This window comes from Camelus dromedarius, chromosome 3 (assembly GCF_036321535.1).
Source record: "Camelus dromedarius isolate mCamDro1 chromosome 3, mCamDro1.pat, whole genome shotgun sequence".
NCBI lineage: Eukaryota > Metazoa > Chordata > Mammalia > Artiodactyla > Camelidae > Camelus > Camelus dromedarius.
In genome coordinates, this window is record NC_087438.1 from 34,280,567 (window position 1) to 34,286,489 (window position 5,923).

Genomic DNA, 5,923 nt, shown 5'->3' on the forward strand with positions numbered 1-5,923 from the left:
TTAAGACTAAGAGTCATTATCTTATAACCAGTAAAGTGACTAATTTTATATTCATAGTTAACATTAACTGATGCTTACAGTTTTCTGAGGACCTTTTTTTTCCATCAAGTCTATTATTCAATCTTTGGAAATGCTGAATTGTTTGTACTTCACATGCAGATGTGCAGAAAGTTAGAATTCCTGCAGCTTGGGCAGTCTATGTATGTTGTTGACAAGTGGGATTATGTTTTTTTAATTGCTGCTTTTCTTGTTATTTAAATATAAATTAATGTTAGCTTAGTTTCTTATGTGTGAATTTAATTTGCAGTGTTTTTTTAGTTAATTCAATAGTAAATATATCTACAAATAATTGCTTTTATGGAACATAACTTTCCAATTATAAAATATAAGACATGAATATGTTCCAAAGTATTTTTTCATAATATAGGTCTGCAATCCCTCATTCAAAATTTTTAGGGCAAGATGTGTTTTATAAATCTTAAATTTTCAAATTTTAGATAGGTAATATAAGTATGGTGTCATATATTATGAAACACCAATGTTGGAATCTAGAGCAAGTACCCCATAAACAAGCACATCGGTATTTCTACAATGACATGCATGAATGCTCATATTAAACTGATAATGAAAGACTATGAAAAGCCTTATATTATTTGCAATTAAGTTTTGTAGCCAAATGAATCTGCACTAAACTTGTAGAAAAAATTCCAGTTTTCACAGCTTTTTGGATTTCAGAACTGCAAATAAGATTTTGTAAGGCTGTATACGTCATTTTCACTCCCTGGTAGAGTAAATGTGATGGGAATTAAAAAAAAAAAAAAAAAAAAAAAAACAGCAACAAAAATCCCTGCTTAAGAGTTGGTCATAGTATTCTTCATTGGGGTAGAACTGTGTTCAATTAATCCAACACTTGCTGGCTATTTTATTTGGGGGGGGGGGAGAGTCTTTGGAGTATTAACTGGGAATGAGGCAAGATTATAACTAAACTTCTCTGCATATGAAATGAATAATACTTTTGGAAGGCCAATGAACTAGCCAGAGAAAACTGAAGAAAAGGGAGCAGAGCAACACAAATAGTTCTGGTAGAAGAGATGACCTACCAAAACTGCCTAAAATTGGGAGAGTGGTGGAAATAACTAAAGGATTTATAAGAAAAGAAATGTTTACAATTCAATTTTAAGCTATTGTCTTTACTAAAAGTAAGATAATTTCCTCTTATCTTACTTATTCCTACTAAGTAAGGGTACTGGGGCAGATCTCATCTAAATTCAACAAAATAAAAAAAGCTAGAGTCTCTACTCTGGAAATGCTGTCAGAAATTATGGTTTGAAAATGGACAATCCAGGATTAGAGATTGAGTCTCATTATAGAAGAAGAGAAGGAGATCTCATAAAAATCAACATTTATCTGCTGCCTAACATTTTACATGTCTAGATTCACTTAAGACTCCATTTTATTGATGAGACAATGGAATTTCAGAAGCTAAGCACTGTTTTATTTGGAAGTCATTGGGTTGTGGTACAGTCTAGAGACTGGCAGTAGAAGTCAGAGGCTAAAAGTGTTTTGTTTTCAGTATAGTGGAATACATCCCTAACATACAAAACTACCTGAAATAACAAATATAAATTCTGGACAAATACAAAAACCAACTACCTCAAAGCTCTACAGAGTTAATAAGATCAGGCAGGCATTGGGAGGAGTTGGAATTTCAAAAAGGGGAACAGTATAGGATGAGTCTTCTATTTTTGTGGTTTTATCCTGAGAACAGGTTGTTGTTACAGAGTGGCTAAAATTTTGTTAGAAAACCTTTTATCTTCCTTATCTGAAGAACCAGAGGACAGAGCCAAAGTAAACACAACTACCTGAAAATGAAGGGGAAATCCTGGAAAGAAGAAACTGAGAGAAGGGATTCCCAAATTCTGTGTATAAACTCTACCCTAGTCTTTTGCTGACCTCTGAACTATGTATGTTCATGAAAGACTCAAAGCAGCTTGCAGCTAAAGCTAAAAGAATAAAACTCTTATTTAATCTGCCATATACCACAGGAAAAGACAAAGTTATTCTCCAAGTTTATTGAGAACACCAATAAAATGGAGTCTTAAATGAATTGGTTAGTTGCATCTAACCAAGTAAACTATCTGTTAACAAAGAAACATGAATAATCTTTAGAGAAATGTAACAGAATTCAGAGTATACACAACACAATGTTCACAGTATCCAAAATATAATCCAAAATTAATTTACATATAAAGAACTAGGAAAATCTGACCCATTCTCAAGGGATAAGACAATAAACAGAAGCAAACCCTGAGTTGAATCAGATGTTGGAATTATCAAATGAGCAATATAAAACCACTATTTAAATAATATTCAATAAGGTAAAGGAAAATACAAAGTAACAAAAGGATAAAAAAAAATCTCAGGAGATAAATGGAAACTACACAAAGGAACCAAACAGAAATTCATGGACTGAAAAATACAGTACCTAAAATAAAAATACATAAGATTGGCTTAAAAATAGAATAAAGATGATAAATATCCTGGGACAACAGGATATCCACATGCAAAAAAAAAAAAAAAAAAGTTGAAATGTTACCAAAAATTAACTCAAAATAGATCAATGACCTTAAAAAAAGAGCTAAAACTATTTTTTAAAGGAGTTTTTAAATTAGTTTTATTAGAAAAAACAGGAGTAAATATTCATGACCTTGGATTTGTCAATGGATTCTTATATTAGACACCAAAATCACAAGCAATAAAAGTAAAAATAGATAAACTGGACTTCATCAGAATGAGTAACTTTTCCTTTTATGCCTTTCATCCAAAAAAATGGGAAACAAATGCTGGCAATGATGAGGAGAAACAGGAATCCTTGAACATGGCTGGTGGGAATGTAAAATGGTGTAATCACTGTGGCAAACCATTTGGTGGTTCCTCAAGAAGGTCTATGTAGTTACCAAGTGACCCAGCATTCCACTCCTAGGTGGAAAAAAAATTGAAAGCAGGTACTCAGACACTTGTTCATAAATGTTGATAACAATGTTATTCTCAACAGCCAAAAGGTAGACAGCCCAAATGTCCATCAACAGATGATCAAATAAACAAACAGCAGCATATCCATGCAGTGAAATATTATTCAGCCTTGACATGGAATGAAACATTGACATATGGTACAACTTGGATGAGCTTGAAAAAAATTTTTAATGAAGTAAGTCAGACACAAAAGCTTAAATACTGTATGATTCATTTTCTGCAGAATGAGTTATTCAGAATACATAAATCCATAGAGACAGAAAGCTGACTGATGATTGCCAGGGGATAGTGGGGAGGGGACAATGAGGAGTGATTATTTATTGGGTACAAGGTATTCTTCTGGGATGACGAAAAAGTTCTGAAAACAAACATAGTGGTTGCACAATATTGTGAATGTACTAAATGCTAAATGCCACTGAATTGTACACTTTTAAAAGGTTGATTGTATTTTATGTGAATGTCATCTTAATTTTTAAAAAATTATGCTGAGTGAAAGAACCCAGGTTCAAAAGACCACATATTGCACAATTCTATTTATATGAAAATCCCCCTAAAAGCCAAAACTAGAGAGACAGAAAATAGATCAATGATTGCCTGGGACTGGGGTGGAAACAGGTAGTGATTGCAAACGGACACAAAGGAGCTTTTCAGGGTAATGAATTGTTCTAAAATTGTGGTGATGGCTGCACAACTACATAAATCTACTAAAAATAACTGAATTGTACACTAAAAATGGCTGAACTTAATGGCATGTAGATCATATATCAATAAAGCTCTTTTTAAAAAATAAGTTGGTAGAGGACAGCAATAGTGAAATTGAAGACAGTGAGCTTGAAGAACTATACACCACAACCAGGTATGCAAGACTGGTCCAACATTTGAAAATCAATTAATGTAATCCACCACATCAGCAAACTAAAGGGAAAAAAAAAACCCACATGATCATATGAATACAAGCAGAAGGAAAAAAGGACAGGGAGAATGGAGCAAAATAAATAGTTGAAAACTTCTTAAATTTGATGAGAGGCTTACGTCCATAGATTTAAGAGATCCGTTAATTCTAATAGGACAAATGCAAAGAAAACCAAAAGTCAGCACATTAGAGTCAAAGTGTTGAAAATCAAATAAAAAGGGGAAAAAATGAAAGCAGCCTTAGAAAACCCATGGATCATTCTGACTTCTTATCCAAAACTGTGGAAGACAAAGGACAATGAAATAAGATCTCTGAAATATTGAAAGCAAAAGGACTCTCAACCAAGAATTCCATATATAGCAAAGCATCCTTCAAGAATGAAGGTGAAACAAAGATATTTTCAGAAGAAAGACAACTAAGGGAATCAATTACCAACAGACATGAAGGGATAAGTAAATGGATCTATATCATTAAAATGGATCTATATCATCACAATGGATCTATATCATCACCTGAAATTATACAATACTAACTAAAAGAAGATGGTAAAAAGTTAAGAATGTATAATGTAATCCCCTATAACCACCACAAAAAATGTTTATAGCTAAAAGCCAATATAAATTAAAAATAGAATTACTTTTAAGTAATCAAATTGAAGGTTAAAAGGGGGGAGGGGAATTGAAAAACAAAAACAGAGATAAAACACAGAGGATTTTCAGGGCAAACTATTCTATATGATACTATAATGGGAGATACATGTCATCATACATTTGTCAAAATACCAAGAGTGAATGAACCTTAATGTAAACTATGAACTCTGAGTGATAATGATGTGCCCGTATAGGTTCATCAATTATAACAAATATACCACTCTGTTTGGGAAAGTTGATAATGGAAGAAGGCTATGCTTGCATAAGGACAGGGGATATCTCAGAAATTTCTGCATGTTCCATTCAAGTCTGCTATGAATCTAACAATGCTCTAAAAAATAAAATCTTTTTAAAAAGGGCAAACATAAAACAATTAATAAACTGGTAGGCTTAAAACCAATCATATCAATAATTACATTAAATCTCAGTAGACAACAGTTTCAACTCCAACATACATAGAGCTTGAAAGTCAACACTTCTGTCATTACATCAAGAAAAAGGGGGACAACTTGAAAAATCAATGACTTTTCTTGGATCCATCAAAGAACTAAAGTTGCAAGGCAAACCATCACCACCCCAAAATCTGGAAAGACAGAAGAATCCTGAGAGTCACAGCTGAGATCCAATTACCTGGAGCCACAAATTCACAGAAATACTTAAATGGAAATTTTGATGAATTGCTGGAGGCTAACTGTGGACTACTATAAGAGAAAAGTCTCTTGAAAGCCTCATTCTTAGAGATGCCTCCAAATTTTCATGGGCTTTACCACCAGGAATCCCACCAGGTTATCACAGAGAGGATCCCCAAAAGATCCCTTCATTGCTCTGGCAGGTGGGGGTAAAGGAAGATTAATCATTATGAAAAATGCTCAGAGCCTTCTCCATAACAAAGTTCTGCTCCCATAGGAAAAGACTTTCCTAGAACTTTATCCCTCCTGGAGGAACAGCATTCCTCCTAACATAGTCCCTTCTATCCTTCCTATCTACCCTAAAGTGGAAAAAAGAAAGTACAGTCAACACAGGTCATGACTTCAAGGAAAGAGGTGCTACAGCCAGGGAAAGAAACTCAAGTGGAGCTATACCAGTAGAAAACAATCTGTAAAAATCACAGTCCAGTGACACAGATGCACAAAAGGAAGAAGATTTAATTTCAAGGTTATAAAATGTTACTTCTCCCTCACACCTTACCACCACACCAGGCTCTAGTATATAAGTGGATTCAGCTCAAAGAGCTGCAACATTGAGACTCTATCTAAGGAGCCTAAGGCAAGTTCTTAGGGAACCCTAAAGACAACAGGAGAGACAAAATCAAAGACATTAGGAGAAT